Here is a 14,076-nt window from a genome sequence, read left to right as displayed (position 1 = left end):
TAATTTTTTTATTTTTTTCGTATTTTTATTTCTTATTTTATTTTCGTAATTTCAATTTTAAGTTTTAATTATTTATTTTTTATTTGAATTAAATTATGGCTTGTACTGAAGGGTCAGACGAACCTATTTTACACATACTTATGTGTTTAAAAAAAAGTAAAATGTAGTTTATAGTATTGAACTATGGGAAAGTGATATAGAGGCCTGATGATTAGGGCTCTTTAGAATAACTCTAAAATGTATCTGTGTATATACAAATAACATTTTTTTATAGTAGGGAAATGTTCTGATACTATATGATTTCATTCTCCCTGTCCCTAAAGCATTAGCCTGCAAATTTAGCCGCTATAATCTTGTCTGGAGTATATTCTTACTGAACCAAATGGCTTTACTTCAAAGAAATCTTGATTTATGACTCTGCCATTTAAATTGTCTATTTATTTTGCCCTATCCATGAAGGATACACACGGGTTTCTCTTAGATTTGATTAATTAGCCTATAAATGAAAACTGCACCCCCCCCCATTAGTAAATCTAAATAACAGATTTACATTTCTGTAAATCTATATAACAGAAATAATCAGTGATAAGCAGTGTCTTTTTTGAAAAAATCTCAGTTACAACTGTGATGTTGTTGATAAAACATTGTCTTTGTTTATCTACGTATCCTCTTGGTAATTTTGGATAAAAAATTATACAAATAAGTCCTTCGAATTTAACTAAATTCTATATTGTTATGCAGCTGAATATTGCTCTACATTTTAAATTGATGTAATGTTTGCATTGTTCAATTAAATATATATATATATATATATATATATATATATATATTATTTACTTTGCCACATACTGAATGTTTTAGAAATAGCAGCCAAAAAGTTATTTTAGCCATTTCCACTACTTTAAAAAGAGTCTCCCAGATATGGAGGGAAAATACAAAATATCACATGTACAAAGATTATTTGAGAACGCTCACGTTTCTAGATTATTTTTGAGTAAACACTATCTGGAAGACTCTTCTTAAAATAGTGGAAATGGCTAAAAAAGCCTTTTTAGCTGCTATTTCTAAAAGTTTCAGTATGTGGCAAAGTAAATTATTTTACTGAGCCCTAATTATATAACGTAAAATATTGAATACGCCTTGAATGGTCATTTTACATACTGAACACTACTTGGTGAAGTTAATTAATAATTAATTGATTTTACCCTTCATCATTGATAATACAATTCCTTTCTCCCTGTTTTTTTTACTGCGGTTCTCACCGTTATAATCTGTTTACTCTATGACTCACGTGGATGGAAGCGGGAAGAACATAAATCTTCACTCGTACTGTTTGAATTTGCTGGCACTGGCAGCTTGGAGTTGTTTGTCTGAGATGATTTATGTCGGATGGGTATGTTCATTTTTTTAGTGCTTTCAAATCCAAATTAAGAAATGTTGAGCTGACGAAAGAAATGTACGCCTTGAATGGTCCTTTTACATACTGAACACTACTTGGTGAAATTAATTAATAATTAATTGATTTTACCCTTAATCATTGATAATATATATATATATATATATATATATATATATATATGTGTGTGTGTGTGTGTGTGTGTGTGTGTGTGTGTGTGTGTGTGTGAACACCATTAGACTAAAATCATGGTCTACTTAAGTAGTTAAATGGTTCAATAATATTCCTAATAAAAGCCAAACTAGATTCCTACAAATAGATATCGCAAAATGCTAAGCTTTAATTAACTCTATTCTACTCAGTAAGGTACTTAGATTTGCAATGAATAACTCAGGGCTAAACTGAAATTAGGTAGATGTTATGTTTACATCTAGAAAGTCAATCATTAAATTTGAAGATAAATATGGATTAGGAAAGATCGACCAGATATATTCTATATAGATATGGGCTAAATAGATTCAGCACAAATGACAGATTTATTCGGAATCCATATACCATGATGCATGAACTAGGAACTCCCTGAAGTCCGAGGAGGCCTATATAGAGATGGTGGACTTTTCCGACAGAATAACGCTTCAAATAGGGATTTAGAAAAAGACCGGAGAAATTCGTAACATTTTTCAAAAATTTAGCTCTTAGCATATTTATTGAAGAGGAGCATAATTCAGTAAAGTTCCTAGATATAGTACTAGAAACAAATACTTACAAACCTTACCGCAAACCGAACGAAGACCCCAGATATATAAGTGTAAATACTGACCATCCGCCTAGCCTAACGCACAAACTAGAAAATATTTCAACCCGAATCTCCAATCTCTCTGCTAATGAAGAAATTTGTAAACTAAATATGGATTACTTCAATTAAGCTGTAGAAAAATGGGTACCGGAAAAAATTAAATTTTGTAAAACTAATAGCATTGAAAATAAACATAGTACGGCCCAAATTAACCAGGGAACCAATGATAATACTAGGACAGATAATGCCTATAACATAACTTAATACCATAGAAATAAAACTATAGTCGATGAGAAAATTAGAAATGAAGATGTAAATAAGGATTGTAATTAACATAAATAATAAACTCTAACCTTAATAACGGGAGACAAATGTATAACAAGCATAACAACCTAACAAATAATAAAAAATACAGCATTCTAATAATGCTAAAAGCTATAACAATGAATTTAACACCCGACCTAAATCAACTGCTAAAAAATACGAAAACAATAAAATTAAACACAAAAAATTAACACAATGAAAAGTAACATTAAAACGTTTACTCCGACTTTAAACAATAATTGCAATCTAAGCCATAATTTAAGAAACGTTTAATAATCCGCTTCGCTAAGCAAGTTAAATAAAAATTACCTTGAATGTTCTACGAAGCACTGAATAATGTTTGTCCGATAACGAATAAAAACAATAATTTATTGATGAAACGAAAAATGAGAATCGCATTCTTCAGCTCTAAAAACTTTGCTCATATTATAGCTGCCCACAACGCCAAACGAATTAAGAAAGAACAGAACAATAAAATTAATAACGTAAATAATAATGAAAACCAAAGTAAATATAATTATGATATGATAAGACTAATTTGAAAACGATGACAAGATGATTAATCCAAATTCTATTGAAAGCAGCACTAAGAAAATAAATAAAGATCAAAGGGAAAGCATTCATCAAAACAATTCTATAGATTCTATAACTAATAAACAATCTCAGTATAGATAATCAGATGAAATATAAAGCATTATTAAATCTATAACAAAACGTAGATAACTCTATTCACGGAAAAAGTGATTGCGCTAGGAGAGTGCAATGTAAATTTTAGAATGACTGTAAAATAAGAAATACCGTCTAAAGGCGTATACTTATCATTGATAAACATAAATATCACTATACATGTGCTACCTCTTGCTTTGTAAATCAAAGGATAGCAAATCATGAAGGTTAGTTAAGAAATAGTACTAAAAAGATTTCAACAGGTCTTAGTAAACTCATATAGTAGGTGAAGATTGAAAATATGAAATATTCATAAAATGTGAAATATATATGTATGTATGTATGTATGTATGTACATTTATATCGAATTTCTTCGAGTAAAAATCCGATGGTGCGTAATCTGTCTTCAGGTGTCATCAGATGTTCCAGTTTATTTATTGGCTACTTATAATCTCCCTTTATTTTCTCTATATATTTTCTTTATTTCCTCTCCTTGTTTCTTTCTGTGTTCGTTTCTGTGGAAGAGCGTAGACTCGAAACATTAAAGACTTTTTCACTTTTCCTTTCCCGAGCGTTATACTAATACATCTGTCTGTTTTTTACATCACCTGTTTTCGTCTTATTTCTTTTGTGAACTCTCCCTAAAAATATATATATATATATATATATATATATATATATATATATATATATATATATATATATATATAATAGTTTCTATGTGATATTTTAGTTTGCCTTGTATTCGAAATGTTCAAGTGCTGATATAATTTACTTTTCAGTTTCTGAAACTTATTCGTCTGATACCCATTAAACAGACAGATTTTCTCAGCAGAGACAGCGATGTGCTTCAGCTATTGCAATCATCTACGTGATACATATTAAGGATGAGATTAGAAAAAAAAGACAAAACAAAAAAAAATGTTTTGTTTTTTCCTATGTGATGATAATTTGTTTCAGAATGAAAAGACTAGCAATTCTATTAATCTTGCCTAAAAATTTTACGTAATATATTACATTTCATGAGATATCTTCTGATTAGATAAAACAATCCGTGCTTCAAAAGTGTACCGATTGTAAGCTGAAATGTAAGGCAATGGAAAGTTAATAAAATTGTCTGGTCTATTTTGTATTTGTTACCAGTGAATGTGTTATCAGCTATTTCAGTTTCGTTTTGAATTTGAAGTAAATGAATGCAATTGATAAAAAATTAGACTAACAATTCACTCATCTCACAGACTCTTTTCTATCTTACTATGTAATTAGATCAAACTATGTTAGATGCTCATTCTCATAAGGCAGCAATGCAGGCTTGAAAGAGGACAGAATAACCGCTTTAAATGCATTGCTCAAAAGACTAAAAAAGTAGTATTTAAATTTATTTCCACTGTAACAACCTAACATAGATTATTTGTATGTATGTATGTGTGTATGTATGTATGTATGCATGTAGGTATATATGCATGTATGTATGTATGTATGTATGTATGTATGTATGTATGTATGTATGTATGTATGTATGTATGCATGCACGTATGTATGTGTACACGTATGTATGTGTGCACGTATATGGATAGCTACTATAGAAAATGTGAAATACACACACAGCGTATAAAAGGGGAAATACACAAACACAGACTCGCGCGCGCACTCACTCGCACATACACTCGTACACACATATACATGCTTAAACAATATGAATTACAACCTATTTCTTTACTACCCACAAGGGGCTGAACACTGAGGGGACAAACAAGGACAGACAAACGGACTAAGTCGATTATATCGGCCCTAGTGCGTAACTGGTACTTAATTTATCAACCCCGAAAGGATGAAAGGCAAAGTTGACCTCGGCGGAATTTGAACTCGGAACGTAACGGCAGACGAAATACGGCTACGCATTTCGCCCGGCGTGCTTACGTTTCTGCCAGCTCGCCGCTTTAATATGATTTACAACAGCTCGAGCTGTATAAACAGAATTGAACACACGTACACAATGTATGGGAGTTGTTAGTTCGCATCTTATGCGTAAGAGAATATTTCCTAAATCTGCCTGGTGTTAAAAAGCCCTGAAAGTATTTTATGACTTACTTTCAGGTGATTTTAACACCTGGGGCATTGAGAAATACGGAGCCGACCCACGAAATCACAACATAAAAATTTTGTGTATGCGTTCGATTCTGTTTATATATTCATATATATAAATATATTTGTGTGTTTATATATACATATATGTATATAATGTGTATATATATGTATTATATATATATATTATATATATATATATATATATATATATATACGCTATATTTTAGTGTTCAAAAAGTATGTTAGTGGATAGTTGAGATGGCTAATCAGCAGATTTAGATCTCTGTGAGTTAATTCCAGAAATTACAGGAATGTTAACACATTGCCACCGGTTGACAAACGAGGTTTTGGGTCAAACATAGACACACCCTCCATGCGCGCACGAGCACATATATGATTATACAATAGGCTTCTTATAGTTTCCATGTTCCCTATTCAGTCACAAGCCTTTGGTCGGCTCGAGGATATAGTAGAAGACACTTGGCCAAGGTGCAACATAATGAGGCTGAACCCAGATCCCAGATAGTTGGAATATAAAGAAAAACAATAGACGAAGACAGGTGTATAAACAACAAACATGTGTATTAATTTAACGCTCAGGAAGATGAGGAAGCCTTTTACGTTTTCAGCCTCCGCTCTTCAACAGAAAGGAACAGGAGAAAATAAACAGATAGAGAATAAAAAAGCTTTAGCGACTAGTGGTCACTAATGGCGGCTGGCTGGATAGCGGTGGTTAGACAGGAGTGCTAGGAAGACGAGTTAATAATAAACTATTCGTGATTCCAAAACGGAGGTGCGCGTTCGCGTCTATGTAATAGTGTGTGTGTGTGCGTGTAAATATGGGTTGGTGACCTTGACGTGTGGATGTGTGCGTTTGTAAGTGTGGGTGTCTCTAATGTGTGGGTGTGTAGATGATGGTGTGGGTGCTGGGAATTGGTCAGTGTTAATGTTTGCGGGATGGTGTCATGTGGTGCGGTGTGACATGATGTGGTCTGGTTGTGCATGTTGTGGGTCCTGGGAAATGAACAGTGCTAGTGTGCGGGCTTGTGTGATGTGGTAAATGCCGTTGATAGAACTGTCTGTAAAGGAGACAGTGATATGTTAGTGACGATGATGGGTGCCTGTGGGGATAGTGGTATTGGAGAGGTAGGGGCATGTTCGGCAGTGTGAGCGGGAGCAGAGGACCGAGCCAGGTTGGGAGGTGGGTAAGAGAAAGAAACTAGAACAGGGGGTCACATATATTGTAGTTTCGTTTGAAGGCAGGGAGGGAAAGGCTGGGGAATATTTGCGAAGTAGAGGGGTCGGACTGTGTCACGGGAAGGGGCGGAGAATAATGCGTTGGAGAGGCAGGATGGATGGGTGGTAGGTAAGGGAAAACGGGAGTGGTAACGACGGGGCGGGGGCGGGGAGAGTGAGCAGAGGCACGGTCTACGAAAGTGTTCTGGCAACGCCGGTGGGGTTAGTGGTGAAGGGATATCCACGAAGGATGGATTGGCGAGCCACGATTTGAAACTGAGTCTCAAATCTATGGTCTTCACTACAGATCATGCGCAGACTGAGGAATTGGAAGTAGGGGACAGAGCTTGGTGTAGGTAGTCTGTGAGGAGGAGGAAATTTGTGTATAAGTGTGAGTTGGTGTGTTTGTAGTGGATGGAAGTGGTGAGAGTGGAGTGGTGTATGTTGACCGAAATGTTGAGGAAGACGACGAAAGTGTTGGAAATGGTGCAGGAGAATTCGAGGACAGGATGGAAAGATTAGACAAAAGAAAATGAGTCTAGTTCCCTGCGGGAGAGCGAAGTCTCGCCAATACATTCATCAGTATAACGACTGTATATTTCGGGACTGGAACCAGTGAACCTTGAAAATATTTAAGCCTCAACGTAGCCAACGAACAGGTTCGCATAGTTGGGGCCCATTCTCGTTCCCATGACCACTCCCGATTACTGTTGGTAAAACTCGCCTGCGAAGGCGAAGCAGTTCAGGGAGAGTCCAAGTTCTGCCAGACGAAGGAGTGTAGACGTGTCAGGTTGGGGGTTAGTTAGAAGGTCTACGTAGTGTTTGAGGGCAAGAAGCCCCTCGTGGTGTGGATCACCGTATATAGACTCTTGATATCAAGATTGAAGAGAAGGTTAGAGGGGCTTGGAAGGAAGGGGAAGGAGTTGAAAAGACGAACAGCATGGTTTGTGGCCTGGATGTGTGAAGGGAGGGAAGCCACTAGGGGGGAAAGAACACGGTCGAGGTATTTAGAGATGATTTCTATGAGGTAGTTACAGGTGGAGACGATGGGCCGGCCAGGGTTTTTATGTTTGTGGATTTTGTGAAGTAAATTGTGGGGGTGCGAGGAGTGAGGACGCTGAGTTTTGAGGCGGTGGGATGGAGGGCAGAGGGCAGTACAAGGTGTCTTGCTATATGCATATATATATATATATACATTACACACATGCACACACACACGCACAAACACGCATATAAACATTGCACGAATATGGGTGTGAAGTTAGTTGGCTATAATCCATATTCTCATATTAGATTACGTGACGGAAATACACAAATAATATTACCTGTAACTTGTTTGCAATTGATTAATAGTTTTTACATTACTTCACAGTTCTACGCAGGAAGAAGAAAGGAGTGGGACGTGATTGTTCTAAAATTAGGACGACAACATTCGAAATGTGTGTCTGTGTAGGATCTGAATAAGAATGGCATTCATTGTGATGCGGGATGCTGCGTTCGAATAGAGATCTTAATGCGTAATTGCCACATACACCACGGGTGCGAAAGAGGGTTACTTGTTTGGGTCAAATGTAAACGCATAACTGCAATAATTGACAGCAACGGGCATGTTTTGTGCCCGGGGCACAGAATCATGACAATAATACGGATCTAGATTCGAAAGAATCGAAAATAAATGATAGTATACTTGGTGTTAATGGCGTGGAAATAAAAGAATCGAAATAGAACTCGGAGTTTTTGAGATTGAAGGAAACAACGGCAGATAGAGTGTGGGTGGAATGGTGTATGTGTGTGTGTACATGCGTGTTTTTAAATTAATTTCGTAAATTATAATATGATGACATTGCATATGCTTTATGATATAATTGTTTTGAACAAGTAGTTTTGAATTACTTCTAAAACATTTCCTGGCATAGAAATTGAAAATCAATTAAGCCTGCATTTATCTTCAACTGTAGGACAATGAAAAATTCATTTTTGACGTTTTAATCACACACACAAAACATAAAATCTGTTTTCTTGACTTAATATTTCAAATAGCTAAATAATTGGTCACATGCTGCGATGTAGCCATATGCAGTTTTCACTGCACTATGCAAAACGAATGAAACAATGATAGTAATATCTTGTCGAGAATAAAGTTGGACCTCTTTGCAGATGTTTATCTAAGGACTGCTTTTATAATGCTTTTTATAATGTATTGCGCTCTGCATTCAAGAAAATGTTACAAAAACTAACGGTAGATTTGCATTTTAGTGATTTCTGATTTGTAGCTTTAGAGAACGTTTGCATAAATGACTAGATAATGAGTCAATATATATCTAATATTACCTGGTATGAGAATCGGAGTTTTTATTATCTACATGTCAGATTGACAATTACAAGCATCCGGTTTCAAACCCAGGAATTTATATGAATGCATAAAGGGAATGGATTGTATACGCTAGATGATTTGAAGCGTGCGGCCATATAACACACGCATATTGTCGGAAATATGTCGTGATATTTCATGAGATATTTGAATACATGGAGTGATAGAAGCTTGTAAAGAATCCTAAATCATAATTCCATCAATCAATTATGGTGGAGCGCTATAAGGAAACTTTTGGACACTACATAAAAAAACGGTTTTCTATTTAGAAAAATCTGCAAATTGAATACAATAGCATTCCGTGCTCTTAAATACAACTAATATTCCATCACACAATTGCTGCACTTGCTTGTTGCTGATTCCGATAAATTCCCTTGCCTAACATTTGTAACTTCTGAACATGTGTATAGTTCATATCGTTTACATTATTCAGTATGCGATACCTCTCCTAAACTTTCAGATAGCGTAAAAGAATATATTTACATAAAACCTATTCATACACCTATCTCATACAGCTTTAATATTTTGAACAGCTAGGAATAAAAGAAGGAACAGAAAGAAACATTCCATTATTTGTATAACATGTTAAAAGTAAATATGAGAAAAACTAAAACATAAAATACATGAGTATATGATGAAGTGGGTATAAAGAACTCACTAATAACTATTCACAAATTTGTTCAGACATTGAAATTATTGTTAATTTTCTTTTAAAATATCCACATGTTATTAAGTAGCTAATTGCTACTAAAACACTGCTCTCCTGTTGTTATTGCTATGTATTAATAAAATATGTTTTGTAGGAGATTCTAATATAGAGGGGGAAATAGAAAAGAGGACAAAATGTATTATTCTACGTTTTTTTTTTATCTACTCACACTTTCTGAAATCGGAGACTCATTTGCACGTAGTAATGCCTTCCTGCTTAATCCCATCATCTCAATAATCATAATTACAATATCACTCGACTTTCTCACAACCATCAGCATCAACATCATAGTCATCTTTTATATATTATAACCTCTTTTATGCCTTGCCTTGAGACTAAGTCGTCACAAATAGCTGGGACAATTGTCTGCCACTCTTCATAAATTTAGGCTTCTAATTCGCTTTTTGAAGAATGTTTGTGCATTCCCACTCTTTTACCTTAGTGTGACCATAGGTGTTCAATGGAAACTGAAGTGGCCATTTCTTCACCCTCGTCCTTTTCTCCTCAAACCAACCCATTTAAATTCTGGATGTGTTGCATGGAGCAATGTCTTGTTCAAAGATTACGGCATGTGGTATGTTATCATTGAAAACTTTGGCTACGGAAGTTTGATAAACTTGATCTAACATGCTGGTGTAAGTGTTGGAATTCATTCATCCCTCACAAGTGACCAAGTTTCCTGGGACTGAAGACAACACGCAGTCCCAAACTGTTACGCTTCCTTCTCCAAATTTTGCTGTTGAGACCCCACATCTAGGATGATAAGCCTTTCCAACTTTACGGCGAGCATAAAGAGATCCAGTTGTTCCAAAATTCTGAGTAGAAAAAAAAATTACTGCTCATTTTTGTCATCCATTAAGAAACATTAGCAAATGTAATGATTTCAGTTATGCCAACTAAAGTGGTGGAAATAAATATTTACATTCATCAGATTAAACAACTTTAGCCTATTTATCATCAGTTCAATCTTCATGTTCTTTTCCCCAAGACAATCGCTTCCTGATATTCACCCCATACAGCAACGATTTTATTTGGCTTTACATCGTTTGAACTCAACTTCTAATAATCTGCTTATCACTGTGCGAGTTTATATCTCCCTTGTTTTGCCACCCGGACCTCGGCAGCCGCGTCAGAAGATATTTTTTTTATCGGCAAGATATGTTCTCTTTAGTAGCCTGTCTTTCCTCGTGGTTAAACACGTTTTGACACCTCACCCTTTATGGGTTTTGAAAAAAATCGGTCTCATTGTACTTTTTGATGGTTGATTGGACACCTTTTCTCAGGCATTTCAATCTTCTTGCCATTCCAACTTGCAATGGTTTAAGTCCATTTAGCCTCAGGAAACTGTTTCTCCGGATATATTTTCAACAAATATTAACCATTGATAAGTTATCAATAAGATATTCATTGTAAAAATATAAAACCTTAGTGTCACGCAATGAGTAGCTGAAAATTGGCCCACCCACTTGCGCCGACTTAGTTTCAAGTATGCGGTGCGAAAACGCATAAAAGTGGTTATAAAACAAAGGACACATCAAATACTAATTATTGATGGGACAGAGTCTAGAATGTTTATTATACTGTTTTCAAATATTAAGTGAGTTTCCAGCATATTTTTGTTTCATAATTTTGTCCGAAGCTGTATCTAGGTTGTAGTTTTATTTATTTTTCTTAATATTCAATGTAACTAATGCAGTCGTTTATGTTTTTTTCTTACTGTCTAACAGTTCAGCTTAGTAATCCTATAAGAGTTATGTTTAAAATATGTTCCATGAAAATGTTTGCCCTTGTAACTATGACAAAATTTTTCTTCGGGTAAACAAGTAAAATAAGATCAATTTCTTCTGCATACTTGTACTTTTAATCTGTTTTTCTGTGTATAGGAACAGTTTCACGCATATCGTTACTCACAGTTTTGAAACTAAATATATCTTACAATAATGGATCAACTTATTCTGGCAGCTTGAAATATCTGAACTCAAGAACTATCAGTTATTCTCCTTAATAAAATTTCAGAACTATACGGAAACAGTATTCGTTGAAGATTAAAATTCTTTTGCATTAGAGAACTCTAAATTACAGTTTCTATTCTCTTATTATTTTTAGTAAACATAAATATGTAGTAAACGTAATTATTTAAGAATAGGACCTATCGTTCTTTAAAATTACATTGGATGAGGCACAATTGTATTGCGCATTATGTAAAAAGAGCAAACACATGTACACAGATATGCGTATATAAAAATACTTTTCGTTTGATATTGTTTCTTTTTCCCTAAAATATATCAATTTTTACTGGTCTGAGAATCAGGAAAGTGATGTCTTTGACTAGACTACGGGAATGCATAAAATATAGAATGTAATTGGTTTTATCGACATACTTCGGAAAATATTAGAAACCAACTCCTCACTTTAAGAGATACTAATATTAATGAATATCAGACAAAGGACATTAACACATCTAAGTAATTAACACACTTCGCTAATGGTATCCCTGCACAAGAAAGTTGATAACTATGGTGTTGTGTTCAGTCTACCAAATATTTACATCACATAATTCTTCCTGCGGGTCTCATTATTACGTATAATCAGAAGAGATGGCGAAACTAGAATACGTGATGTAAATTGTTCAAAGATTCTTAAAATGCCTGTGAGATTCACATTTATTGATCTATAACCACGTCAGAAAACTTCAGGAAGTTTTTAAAGAACATAAAAGAGTACATACTCCATATTGTTTATCAAAGAATTTTGAAGAGGTTATTTTATACATAAAATCACTGTCTGTTCCATGATAGTCTGGTAACTTTTGAGGCAAAATTAATTAGTTTTCATATTTGTAACTGGTTATGCTTCATAATAGACGAATGTATAAAACAAACCTGCGTCTCAGTGAGCCACTCAGTATATACATATACATATACATACATACATACATACATACATACATACATACATACATACATACATATATATAGATAGACAGAGATGCATAAAGAAAGAGAAAAAAGATATATGGACAGAGAGTAGGCGGACAGACAGACAGACAAATACATAGATAGGTATATTGATAGTGTGTTACTTAGTATTTAAGGTATTGCACTCACAATCGTTACGTTGTAGGTTCGATTTCCGGACTGGGCGTCGTGTTACATTCTTTAGCTAACAATTACTCCCACGTGGATATGCGAATATTGCAATAAATAGATGCAAAGATAGTAGATATCGATATAAATATATTTAATACATATATATTACATAGAGCCTATAAACTGTGGTTTTCGTCACGGAACAGTATCCCCTATATATCAGTAGTAGACGTAAGTTGAACTGCTAAATGCGTGCTTCGATTTTTTGAGAGTCATCAATAGCATATCTCTCCTGGCAACGTTTTTAACATAGAATTCTGTAAAGCATAGGCGCGGCTGCGTACTACAACGCTTGCTTCCCAACTTCGTGTTTCCCTGTTCAGACACATACACACATACAAACAAACATACACACATCACGCATATATATATATACATGTGTGTATGTGTGGATGTGTGTGTTTGTGTAAGAGTGTCTTTGTATCTACGCTGGTCCGTTATCTCCGCTTCTCAATCGATGTTACAATGTTTACGGCCCCATAACTCAGGAGTTCGGCCAAAGGCACCGTTAGAGTAGGTAAGAAGCTTTAACAATAATAAGTACCGGGATCGATTTATTTGACAGAGATATTCATGAAGGCGATGCTCCAGCATGGCTGCAGTCTATAATGACTCAAAGATATATCATACTTAATTTCGATGTAATGTAGAATGCTTGGGTACTGGTTTCATTTATGTACTCAAGACTTTGCATTGGAACACATAAATGAATATAAGAAGACACACACGTATATTTGTATTTCTGTGCGTGTGCTCTTGCGTGTTGTATCTATTTATTTATGGCCACATAATTATATATGCCATATGTGTTTATTTTGATACACGAAGAGGCACTGGCTTCATCTACTTACATAACACGTATCACAAACACAAACACACACACATATCTCTCTCTCTCTATATATATATGCATGTATGTATTTGCATATATATATATATATATATATATATATATATATATATATATATATGGCTCACGGCCATATCACGTTGAAAGCACCGGTTCTCGTCTGATCACCGAAGTTAAGCAACGTCGAGCCTAGTCAGTACTTAGATGGGTGACTGCTTGGGAAATCTAGGTGCAGTAAGCATAGCACATTGTAACGGCGGTGCATCAGCATGGCCGTATCTCTGAGCTGAAACTAGAAAAAAAATATATATATATGAGTGGGAGACCCCGTTCGGTTATGAATGACCATGGGATTGCACCTAGTAAGTTACCCTCCTTGGTGCAAGTCCGAGCAAGGTTGTTTAAGGAAGGCCAGCAGTCGCCCATGCATACCAGCCTCCCCTCTCCACACCATTGATGTTATCCAAGGGAAAGGCAAAGGTCGATACGGC

General features: G+C 35.0%; 1 non-coding gene across 1 annotated transcript; it reads left to right on the top strand.

Moving 5' to 3' along the window:
* Positions 1-13,707: 13,707 nt before the first annotated feature.
* Positions 13,708-13,826, top strand: LOC115219885. Its single transcript, XR_003882381.1, has one exon. It is a non-coding gene; the product is annotated as a 5S ribosomal RNA (ribosomal RNA).
* Positions 13,827-14,076: the final 250 nt, after the last annotated feature.

This window comes from Octopus sinensis, linkage group LG1 (genome assembly GCF_006345805.1).
Source record: "Octopus sinensis linkage group LG1, ASM634580v1, whole genome shotgun sequence".
Classification (NCBI taxonomy): Eukaryota; Metazoa; Mollusca; class Cephalopoda; order Octopoda; family Octopodidae; genus Octopus; species Octopus sinensis.
Note: the sequence above shows the minus strand (reverse complement) of the source record. Positions and strands in the feature narration are given on the sequence as shown.